Below are 13,833 nucleotides of genomic sequence, written 5' to 3'. Positions count from 1 at the left end.
CCATGCTAGTAGGTATGAAAGAGGCACCTAACACCGCGTCACGTAGACTCTATTACCAACATGTATCGAGATCAAACACTCGATCTCTAGGGTTCCATCCACCCGATGAACCTCATGGTTTACCATCCTCAACACAAAAGTGAACACTCTCTTAACAACCGAGAACCAAAGCCTATTCCCATGGCTTGGTAGAAATATTTTCCAACACTAAGGAATGCTTGGTTGCACTAAGTCTTACGCCCTTCGTCCGTCAATCCAAACGCCACCGTAGGGTAATCCCATTAGGAATGTCACCCATAACAATAATATGCACAACACGATGCAATTAACAAACCCGAACGCATCGGCACATAAATAAATAATCAAAGGAGATATTTATTAAAACGAAAAGTACCTTAACGTCTTCTCGCTACACCCGTCCCTGCTAACTCGGGACACTCCGACTTACGATGTCCTTCTTTTTGGCAATTGAAGCACACCGTGCCATCGCCCTTTGGCACCGAATATTCCCAAGACTTGTGACCTCTCACGCCACAATTGTAACATCTAGACGCACTAGAATCCGATATACCCGTCCGTGTACCACCCGTGCTTGCACTTGCACCATTAGTTTTTTTACTTGGAGCACCATACGAAACAACCCTTCTCTTACTCGAATGTTCACCTACTATCGATTGCGAATGCGACTCGAAACCCCTAGCCAACGCGAAAAACTCCGCAAACGAATTCACTTGACCAAGGCTAATTTTGTTCCGCAAGTCATCATTCAAAGTTAGAAATCTCCCATCAACAAACTATCTCGTCCTTTATACTCCGGGCAAAAACGAGCCTTCGCCATAAAGGTCGTCTTGAGAGTATTCAAATACATAGAACCTTGTTGCAAATTTCGCAACTCATCACGTAAATTCGACAAATCGGCTTGAGTTCGGAACTCCTCGAAGAATTCCGTCTTAAAATCGTCCCACGATAACGCCATAAACGATTCACCACCAACAATATCAATCTTACCATCCAACCAATCCTTCGCCCTACCCCGCAACAAGCTAGTAGCGAGTCTTGTCCTCTTCTCGGGAGGGCAATCAATAGTACGAAAACACCCTTCGACATCCGAGATCCAAGTTGTACTTACCAAAGGATCCGATTTCCCGTCATACATCGGGGGTTTAGTCATCATGAAGCTTTTAAGACAACGCTCCATTTCACTACTACTCCGAAGTTCAGAATACTTCCTATCCATTTCTTCTCGAAACACACCCATTTGCTCCGCCACAGCGGCAGCAACTATAGTGTTAAACTCATCGTCGCTCACCTCGATCTCGTTTCTCGTCGCCATTCTAAAGAATGCAAAACGATTAGTCCACGAAAGTATAAAACCACACGCACAACACCGCCCCATCTTGCTCAATACTCGTTGTACATCGTTTGTTAGACACGATTTGCACACGTAATAAGGTTTGTAAGTCCTTATTATGCACACACGCCGTATCAACTCGTTAGTACAACGACCGCCTCGCTCGATGATATAAACTAACACAACGAAAAATTCTACGCGATAAAAACACACGCAAGAATTACATCACAACACAAGCCTAGTTAGTTCACCTACGCTAAGGCACTAACCAAGTCCTCGTCCGACCCATTCACCTACAAGTCCCGCAACAAATAAGCACACATAAAAGTCTAAGTCTAGGCACCTATCTCAAGTCGTCTATATGAAACCTATTCCGTGTTTATATATATATTAAATGAAATTGTTATTTACATGATTAATTGTTTCCAACATGTTAAGCAATCAAACTTGTTAAGACTTGATTAATTGAAATAGGTTTCATATAGACAATTGACCACCCAAGTTGACCGGTGATTCACGAACGTTAAAACTTGTAAAAACTATATGATGACATATATATGGTTATATATATAGTTAACATGATATTATGATAAGTAAACATATCATTAAGTATATTAACAATGAACTACATATGTAAAAACAAGACTACTAACTTAATGATTTTGAAACGAGACATATATGTAACGATTATCGTTGTAACAACATTTAATGTATATATATATATATCATATTAAGAGATATTCATACATCATAATATCATGATAATATAATAATTTAAAATCTCATTTGATATTATAAACATTGGGTTAACAACATTTAACAAGATCGTTAACCTAAAGGTTTCAAAACTAACGACTAACGATGACTTAACGACTCAGTTAAAATGTATATACATGTAGTGTTTTAATATGTATTCATACACTTTTGAAAGACTTCAAGACACTTATCAAAATACTTCTACTTAACAAAAATGCTTACAATTACATCCTCGTTCAGTTTCATCAACAATTCTACTCGTATGCACCCGTATTCGTACTCGTACAATACACAGCTTTTAGATGTATGTACTATTGGTATATACACTCCAATGATAAGCTATTAGCAGCCCATGTGAGTCACCTAACACATGTGGGAACCATCATTTGGCAACTAGCATGAAATATCTCATAAAATTACAAAAATATGAGTAATCATTCATGACTTATTTACATGAAAACAAAATTACATATCCTTTATATCTAATCCATACACCAACGACCAAAAACACCTGCAAACACTTTCATTCTTCAATTTTCTTCATCTAATTGATCTCTCTCAAGTTCTATCTTCAAGTTCTAAGTGTTCTTCATAAATTCTACAAGTTCTAGTTTCATAAAATCAAGAATACTTCCAAGATTGCTAGCTTACTTCCAATCTTGTAGAGTGATCATCCAACCTCAAGAAATCTTTCTTATTTATAGTAAGATATCTTTCTAATATAAGGTAATACTCATATTCAAACTTTGATTCAATTCTATAACTATAACAATCTTATTTCGAGTGGAAATCTTACTTGAACTTGTTTTCGTGTCATGATTCTACTTCAAGAACTTTCAAGCCATCCAAGATCCTTTGAAGCTAGATCCATTTGTATCTTTTCCAGTAGGTTTATCCACAAAACTTGAGGTAGTAATGATGTTCATAACATCATTCCATTCATACATATAAAGATATCTTATTCGAAGGTTTAAACTTGAAATCACTAGAACATAGTTTAGTTAATTCTAAAGTTGTTCGCAAACAAAAGTTAATCCTTCTAACTTGACTTTTAAAATCAACTAAACACATGTTCTATATCTATATGATATGCTAACTTAATGATTTAAAACCTGGAAACACGAAAAACACCGTAAAACTGGACATACGCCGTCGTAGTAACACCGCGGGCTGTTTTGGGTTTGATAATTAAAAAATATGATAAACTTTGATTTAAAAGTTGTTCTTCTGGGAAAATGATTTTTCTTATGAACATGAAACTATATCCAAAAATCATGGTTAAACTCAAAGTGAAAGTATGTTTTTCAAAATGGCCATCAAGACGTCGTTCTTTCGACTGAAATGACTACCTCTTACAAAAATGACTTGTAACTTATATTTCTGACTATAAACCTATACTTTTTCTGTTTAGATTCATAAAATAGAGTTCAATATGAAACCATAGCAATTTGATTCACTCAAAACGGATTTAAAATGAAGAAGTTATGGGTAAAACAAGATTGGATATTTTTTATTTTTGTAGCTACGGGAAATATTAACAATTCTATACAAATCATATCCTAGCTAACTTATATTGTATTATACATATATTCTAATATATTATGTAATCTTGGGATACCATAGACACGTATGCAAATGTTTTGACATATCATATCGACCTATGTATATATATTATTTGGAACAACCATAGACACTCTATATGCAGTAATGTCGGAGTTAGCTATACAGGGTTGAGGTTGATTCCAAAAATATATATACTTTGAGTTGTGATCTAGCCTGAGACGTGTATACACTGGGTCGTAGATTGATTCAAGATAATATATATCGATTTATTTCTGTACATCTAACTGTGGACAACTAGTTGTAGGTTACTAACGAGGACAGCTGACTTAACAAACTTAAAACATCAAAATGTATTAAAAGTGTTGTAAATATATTTTGAACATACTTTGATATATATGTACATATTTGTTATAGGTTCGTGAATCGACCAATGGCCAAGTCTTACTTCCCGACAAAGTAAAAATCTGTGAAAGTGAGTTATAGTCCCACTTTTAAAATCTAATATTTTTGGGATGAGAATACATGCAGGTTTTATAAATGATTTACAAAATAGACACAAGTACGTGAAACTACATTCTATGGTTGAATTATCGAAATCGAATATACCCCTTTTATTAAGTCTGGTAATCTAAGAATTAGGGAACAGACACCCTAATTGACGCGAATCCTAAAGATAGATCTATTGGGCCTAACAAACCCCATCCAAAGTACTGGATGCTTTAGTACTTCAAAATTTATATCATATCCGAAGGGTGTCCCGGAATGATGGGGATATTCTTATATATGCATCTTGTTAATGTCAGTTACCAGGTGTTCACCATATGAATGATTTTTATCTCTATGTATGGGATGTATATTGAAATATGAAATCTTGTGGTCTATTGTTACGATTTGATATATATAGGTTAAACCTATAACTCACCAACATTTTTGTTGACGTTTTAAGCATGTTTATTCTCAGGTGATTATTTAGAGCTTCCGCTGTCGCATACTTAAATAAGGACAAGATTTGGAGTCCATGCTTGTATGATATTGTGTAAAAACTACATTCAAGAAACTTATTTCGTTGTAACATATTTGTAATGTAAACCATTATGTAATAGTCGTGTGTAAACAGGATATTTTAGATTATCATTATTTAATAACCTACGTAAAGCTTTTTAAACCTTTATTGATGAAATAAAGGTTATGGTTTTTTTAAAATGAATGCAGTCTTTGAAAAACGTCTCATATAGAGGTCAAAACCTCGCAACGAAATCAATTAATATGGAACGTTTTTAATCAATAAGAACGGGACATTTCAGTTGGTATCCGAGCGTTGGTATTAGAGAACTAGAATTTTGCATTAGTGTGTCTTATCGAGTTTGTTAGGATGCATTAGTGAGTCTGGACTTTGACCGTGTTTACTTGAAAAATGATTGCTTAACAAATTTTGTTGGAAACTATATATTTTTAACATGTGAATATTATGTGATATATTAATCTCTTAACGTGTTTGATATTATGTGATAGATGTCTACCTCTAGAATTAGTCCCATTGACTCACCTAATAATAATAATGAAGAGTCAAATGTAAATTGGAATGATTCGTGGACTGATTGATAACTTCCCGAAGAGGAACCGGAAGAAGAGTCAGAACCGGAAGAAGAATCGGAACCGGAAGAAGAAATAGAACCAGTGGGGGAAATAATAAAATGGTTAAGTAGAAGAAAATCCTCAACCAACCGACCAAAGTTAATTATGGTCAATGGTGTTTTCACCAAGGAAGCAAAGTATTGGGAGGATTACCAATTCTCCTATGAATCGGATCCCGACAAGGATTCCGATGATGTTATAGAAATTACCCCAACACAATTTAATAAGGCAAAAGAGAACAATAAGGGAAAGGGCATAAAAATAGAGAAATTTGATTCCAAACCCGATGAACTTTATATGTATCGTCAACACCCGTATTTCTTAAGTTGTGACAATAACCCGGGAACCTCTAAACCACCAGGTTTTTCTAAACCAATGTGGAAAACGACGGCTCGTATTAGGGGAACATCATATATCCCTAGAAACTTGGCAAAACGAACCAAAACCGAAGAAGAAGAAACGAGCGAGTCGGAATAAGATAGTTGTATTCGTGTGGTGTAATATATGTAATATAGTTTGCTTATGCTTTATGATATATGTAAAAATTGCTTGTATTAATAAGTATTTTTTTATGAATCTAACTCTTGTCTATTTTACAGTATAAAAACACAAAATGGATAGACAACCCAATATTTTAAGAGACCTACCCGGAGACATGATTGATGAAATCTTGTCTAGAGTGGGTCAGAATTCCTCGGCACAACTATTTAAGGCGAGATCAGTTTGTAAGACATTCGAAGAACGTTCCAAGAATGCCTTGGTTTATAAAAGGCTTTCGTTCGAAAGATGGGGGATATCACATTGGGAAATCCATAAGTTACGATGTGTTTACTTTGACGCATATATTGCGGGGAACCCAAATGCTATTTTACGCAACGGGTTAAGAAATTATTTTGACTCAATATATCCGAATATAGGACTTCGTGATTTAGAAAAAGCGGCTAACATGCAACATAAAGAAGCATGTTATGCTTACGGGTTAGTAATGTTCGCTTCTTACCAAAGTGAGAACAAGAACATCAGGCTACAACTATTAAACAAAACGTTCCCACAAGTGACGGAGTCGGTAATTGGGGTAGGAAATAAGGTTTTTAGGTTATTACGAGACTGTTGGTCATTACGTAACCTTCATCCTTTTGACGACGTTACAACACATTGTCTTACTATCGGTCACAACGGTTATGTTCCACAAAACCAAGGATAGGAAGTGGTATTAGTAAAACCAGAATGCATGACTTGTTTCTGGACGTATGAATTACGTGTATTTATTGCCTTTGTTGAACGCCTTATTTATTAACTAGAATTATCTTCGCAACTACTTTGTATCAAAGTTTTATGTGCTATATTTCATGCTATATGTAAAATAGCGGTATTGTAAGTTTGCAAGTTATTGTATAAAGGTTTGAATATGATATATTTTTTTTTTGTGATTAGTTTTTCATATAGAATTGTAGTAGTTGAAATGGTATGTTAGCTACTAAGTATGAACTTAACGGGTAGGTACTACCCGAATTAAAGAGTATAAAACGCTAATATGAAGAAAGAGCTTTTATAAATAAGTTCATATTACGCTACAAAATACTATTGACTACTCTTGATATTCTATATGATTAACTCGTTTCATTTGACTATTTTGAAGGAAATGGCACCGACTACTCGACACACCTTGAATATGAGCGAAGAGAAATTTCGTGCCTTTCTTGCTTCAAACATAGCCGCAGTACAGGCCGCGCTACATACCAACAATAACTCTGAATCTAGCAATACAGCTAACGGCGCAAGAAATCATGTAGGATGCTCCTACAAGGAATTCACTACCTGCAAACCTTCAGAATTTGATGGGACCGAAGGACCAATCGGATTGAAACGGTGGACCGAGAAAGTTGAATCGGTCTTTGCCATAAGTAAGTGTGCTGAAGGAGACAAAGTGAAGTACGCTACGCATACCTTCACAGGTATTGCGTTAACATGGTGAAATACCTATCTAGAGCAAGTGGGACAAGATGCTGCTTACGCACTACCGTGGTCAGCATTCAAGCACTTGATGAACGAGAAGTACCGTCCTAGAACAGAGGTCAATAAGCTCAAGTCAGAACTTAGAGGGTTACGAACACAGGGATTCGATATTACTTCGTACGAAAGACGATTCACAGAATTGTGCCTATTGTGTCCGAGAGCGTTCGAAGATGAGGAAGAGAAGATCGACGCGTTTGTGAAAGGGTTACCGGAGAGAATCCAAGAAGATATAAGTTCACACGAGCCTGCCTCCATACAAAAGGCATGTAGAATGGCTCACAAACTAGTGAACCAGATTGAGGGAAGAATTAAAGAACAGGCGGCCGAAGAGGCCAACGTGAAGCTAGTCAAAAGAAAGTGGGAGGAAAACGGTGATAAGAGTCACCAAAACAACAACAACTATCCCAACAATCGCAACATAAATCGCAACTACAACAAATGGCAAAACAACAACTACAACAATCATTCCAACAACAATAACAACCCCAACAACAACAACAATCATAAGCAACTATGCCAAAGGTGTGAAAAGTATCACTCGGGGTTCTGCACCAAATTTTGCAACAAGTGTAAAAGAAATGGTCATAGCGCGGCGAAGTGTGAGGTCTACGGACCAGGGGTTAATAGAACAAAAGGAACAAATAGTGTCAGAACGAGTAATGGCGGAGCAAGTAGTGTCGGAGCAAGTTATGCCAATGTAGTTTGTTATAAATGTGGAAAACCGGGCCACATTATTAGAAATTGTTCGAACCAGGAGAATACGAATGGACAAGGTCGCGGAAGAGTTTTCAATATTAATGCGGCAGAGGCATAGGAAGACCCGGAGCTTGTTACTGGTACGTTTCTTATTGACAATAAATCTGCTTACGTTTTATTTGATTCGGGTGCGGATAGAAGCTATATGAGTAGAGATTTTTGTGCTAAATTAAGTTGTCCATTGACGCCTTTGGATAGTAAATTTTTACTCGAATTAGCAAATGGTAAATTAATTTCAGCAGATAATATATGTCGGAATCGAGAAATTAAACTGGTTAGCGAAACATTTAAGGTTGACTTGATACCAATAGAGTTAGGGAGTTTTGATGTGATAATCTGTATGGACTGGTTGAAAGAAGTGAAAGCAGAGATCGTTTGTTACAAAAATACAATTCGCATTATACGAGAAAAAGGAAAACCCTTAATGGTGTACGGAGAAAAGGGCAACACGAAGCTACATCTTATTAGTAATTTAAAGGCACAAAAACTAATAAGAAAAGGTTGCTATGCTGTTCTAGCACACGTCGAGAAAGTACAAACTGAAGAAAAGAGCATCAATGATGTTCCCGTCGCAAAAGAATTTCCCGATGTATTTCCGAAAGAATTACCGGGATTACCCCCACATCGATCCGTTGAATTTCAAATAGATCTTGTACCAGGAACTGTACCAATAGCTCGTGCTCCTTACAGACTCGCACCCAACGAGATAAAAGAACTGCAAAACCAATTACAATAACTTTTAGAGCGTGGTTTCATTCGACCAAGCACATCACCTTGGGGAGCTCCTGTGTTGTTTGTCAAGAAGAAAGATGGTACATTCAGGTTGTGTATCGACTACCGAGAGTTGAACAAACTTACCATCAAGAACCGCTACCCACTACCGAGAATCGATGACTTATTTGATCAACTACAAGGCTCGTCTGTTTATTCAAAGATTGACTTACGTTCCGGGTATCATCAAATGCGGGTGAAAGAAGATGATATTCCAAAGACTGCTTTCAGAACACGTTACGGTCATTACGAGTTTATGGTCATGCCGTTTGGTTTAACTAATGCACCAGCTGTGTTCATGGACCTTATGAACCGAGTGTGTGGACCATACCTTGACAAGTTTGTCATTGTTTTAATTGATGACATACTTATTTACTCAAAGAATGACCAAGAACACGGTGAACATTTGAGAAAGGTGTTAGAAGTATTGAGGAAGGAAGAATTGTACGCTAAGTTTTCAAAATGTGCATTTTGGTTGGAAGAAGTTCAATTCATCGGTCACATAGTGAACAAAGAAGTTATTAAGGTGGATCTGGCAAAGATAGAAACTGTTGAAAAGTGGGAAACCCCAAAAACTCCGAAACACATACGCCAGTTTTTAGGACTAGCTGGTTACTACATAAGGTTCATCCAAGACTTTTCCAGAATAGCAAAACCCTTGACTGCATTAACGCATAAAGGGAAGAAATTTGAATGGAAGGATGAACAAGAGAAAGCGTTTCAGTTATTTAAGAAAAAGCTAACTACGGCACCTATATTGTCATTGCCTGAAGGGAATGATGATTTTGTGATTTATTGTGACGCATCAAAGCAAGGTCTCGGTTGTGTATTAATGCAACGAACGAAGGTGATTGCTTATACGTCTAGACAATTGAAGATTCACGAACAAAATTATACGACACATGATTTGGAATTAGGCGCGGTTGTTTTTGCATTAAAGACTTAGAGGCACTACTTATATGGTGTCAAAAGTATTATATATACCGACCAGAAAAGTCTTCAACACATATTTAATCAGAAACAACTGAATATGAGGCAGCGTAGGTGGATTGAATTGTTGAATGATTACGACTTTGAGATTCGTTACCACCCGGGGAAGGCAAATGTGGTAGCCGACGCCTTGATCAGGAAGGACAGAGAATCCATTCGAGTAAAATCTATGAATATAATGATTCACAATAACCTTACTACTCAAATAAAGGAGGCGCAACAAGGAGTTTTAAAAGAGGGAAATTTAAAGGATGAAATACCCAAAGGATCGGAGAAGCATCTTAATATTCGGGAAGACGGAACCCGGTATAGGGCTGAAAGGATTTGGGTACCAAAATTTGGAGATATGAGAGAAATGGTACTTAGAGAACCTCATAAAACCAGATACTCAATACATCCTGGAACGGGGAAGATGTACAAGGATCTTAAGAAACATTTTTGGTGGCTGGGTATGAAATCCGATGTTGCTAAATACGTAGGAGAATGTTTGACGTGTTCTAAGGTCAAAGCTGAGCATCAGAAACCATCAGGTCTACTTCAACAACCCGAAATCCCGGAATGGAAATGAGAAAACATTACCATGGATTTCATCACTAAATTGCCAAGGACTGCAAGTGGTTTTGATACTATTTGGGTTATAGTTGATCGTCTCACCAAATCAGCACACTTCCTGCCAATAAGAGAAGATGACAAGATGGAGAAGTTAGCACGACTGCATTTGAAGGAAGTCGTCTCTAGACATGGAATACCAATCTCTATTATCTCTGATAGGGATGGCAGATTTATTTCAAGATTCTGGCAGACATTACAGCAAGCATTAGGAACTCGTCTAGACATGAGTACTACCTATCATCCACAAACTGATGGGTAGAGTGAAAGGATGATACAAACGCTTGAAGACATGCTACGAGCATGTGTTACTGATTTCGGAAACAGTTGGGATCGACATCTACCGTTAGCAGAATTTTCCTACAACAACAGCTACCATTCAAGCATTGAGATGGCACCGTTTGAAGCACTTTATGGTAGAAAGTGCAGGTCTCTGATTTGTTGGAGTGAAGTGGGGGATAGACAGATTACGGGTCCGGAGATAATACAAGAAACTACCGAGAAGATCATCCAAATTCAACAACGGTTGAAAATCGTCCAAAGTCGACAAAAGAGCTACGCTGACATTAAAAGAAAAGATATGGAATTTGAAATTGGAGAGATGGTCATGCTTAAATTTGCACCTTCGAAAGGCGTTGTTCGATTTGGTAAACGAGGGAAATTAAATCCAAGGTATATCGGACCATTCAAGATTGTTGATCGTGTCAGACCAATAGCTTACCGACTTGAGTTACCTCAACAACTCGCGGCTGTACATAACACTTTCCACGTATCGAATTTTAAGAAATGTTTTGCTAAAGAAGATCTCACTATTCCGTTAGATGAAATCCAAATCAATGAAAAACTTCAATTCATCGAAGAACCCGTCGAAATAATGAATCGTGTGGTTAAAAGACTTAAGCAAAACAAGATACCAATTGTTAAGGTTCGATGGAATGCTCGTAGAGGACCCGAGTTCACCTGGGAACGATAAGATCAGATGAAGAAGAAATACCCGCATTTATTTCCAGAAGATACGTCAACACCTCTAACTGCTTAAAATTTCGGGACGAAATTTATTTAACGGGTAGGTACTGTAGTGACCCGAACTTTTCCATGTTTATATATATATATTAAATGAAATTGTTATTTACATGATTAGGTGTTTTCAACATGTTAAGAAATCAAACTTGTTAAGACTTGATTAATTGAAATAGGTTTCATATAGACAATTGACCACCCAAGTTGACCGGTGATTCACGAACGTTAAAACTTGTAAAAACTATATGATGACATATATATGGTTATATATATAGTTAACATGATATTATGATAAGTAAACATATCATTAAGTATATTAACAATGAACTACATATGTAAAAACAAGACTACTAACTTAATGATTTTTAAATGAGACATATATGTAACGATTATCGTTGTAACGACATTTAATGTATATATATCATATTAAGAGATATTCTTACATCATAATATCATGATAATATAATAATTTAAAATCTCATTTGATATTATAAACATTGGGTTAACAATATTTAACAAGATCGTTAACCTAAAGGTTTCAAAACAACACTTACATGTAACGACTAACGATGACTTAACGACTCAGTTAAAATGTATATACATGTAGTGTTTTAATATGTATTCATACACTTTTGAAAGACTTCAAGACACTTATCAAAATACTTCTACTTAACAAAAATGCTTACAATTACATCCTCGTTCAGTTTCATCAACAATTCTACTCGTATGCACCCATATTCGTACTCGTACAATACACAGCTTTTAGATGTATGTACTATTGGTATATACACTCCAATGATCAGCTCTTAGCAGCCCATGTGAGTCACCTAACACATGTGGGAACCATAATTTGGCAACTAGCATGAAATATCTCATAAAATTACAAAAATATGAGTAATCATTCATGACTTATTTACATGAAAACAAAATTACATATCCTTTATATCTAATCCATACACCAACGACCAAAAACACCTAAAAATACTTTCATTCTTCAATTTTCTTCATCTAATTGATCTCTCTCAAGTTCTATCTTCAACTTCTAAGTGTTCTTCATAAATTCAACAAGTTCTAGTTTCATAAAATCAAGAATACTTCCAAGATTGCTAGCTTACTTCCAATCTTGTAGAGTGATCATCCAACCTCAAGAAATCTTTCTTATTTACAGTAAGATATCTTTCTAATATAAGGTAATACTCATATTCAAACTTTGATTCAATTTCTATAACTATAACAATCTTATTTCGAGTGGAAATCTTACTTGAACTTGTTTTCGTGTCATGATTCTACTTCAAGAACTTTTAAGCCATCCAAGATCCTTTGAAGCTAGATCCATTTGTCTCTTTTCTATTAGGTTTATCCACAAAACTTGAGGTAGTAATGATGTTCATAACATCATTCCATTCATACATATAAAGATATCTTATTCGAAGGTTTAAACTTGAAATCACTAGAACATAGTTTAGTTAATTCTAAAGTTGTTCGCAAACAAAAGTTAATCCTTCTAACTTGACTTTTAAAATCAACTAAACACATGTTCTATATCTATATGATATGCTAACTTAATGATTTAAAACCTGGAAACACGAAAAACACCGTAAAACTGGACATACGCCGTCGTAGTAACACCGCGGGCTGTTTTGGGTTTGATAATTAAAAAATATGATAAACTTTGATTTAAAAGTTGTTCTTCTGGGAAAATGATTTTTCTTATGAACATGAAACTATATCCAAAAATCATGGTTAAACTCAAAGTGAAAGTATGTTTTTCAAAATGGCCATCAAGACGTCGTTCTTTCGACTGAAATGACTACCTCTTACAAAAATGACTTGTAACTTATATTTCTGACTATAAACCTATACTTTTTCTGTTTAGATTCATAAAATAGAGTTCAATATGAAACCATAGTAATTTGATTCACTCAAAATGGATTTAAAATGAAGAAGTTATGGGTAAAACAAGATTGGATATTTTTTATTTTTGTAGCTACGGGAAATATTAACAATTCTATACAAATCATATCCTAGCTAACTTATATTGTATTATACATATATTCTAATATATTATGTAATCTTGGGATACCATAGACACGTATGCAAATGTTTTGACATATCATATCGACCTATGTATATATATTATTTGGAACAACCATAGACACTCTATATGCAGTAATGTCGGAGTTAGCTATACAGGGTTGAGGTTGATTCCAAAAATATATATACTTTGAGTTGTGATCTAGCCTGAGACGTGTATACACTGGGTCGTAGATTGATTCAAGATAATATATATCGATTTATTTCTGTACATCTAACTGTGGACAACTAGTTGTAGGTTACTAACGAGGACAGCTGACTTAACAAACTTA

Source organism: Rutidosis leptorrhynchoides, chromosome 9 (assembly GCF_046630445.1).
Source record: "Rutidosis leptorrhynchoides isolate AG116_Rl617_1_P2 chromosome 9, CSIRO_AGI_Rlap_v1, whole genome shotgun sequence".
In the NCBI taxonomy this organism is placed as follows: domain Eukaryota; kingdom Viridiplantae; phylum Streptophyta; class Magnoliopsida; order Asterales; family Asteraceae; genus Rutidosis; species Rutidosis leptorrhynchoides.
The sequence above is the reverse complement of the archived record's forward strand: the minus strand, read 5'-3'. Positions refer to the sequence as shown.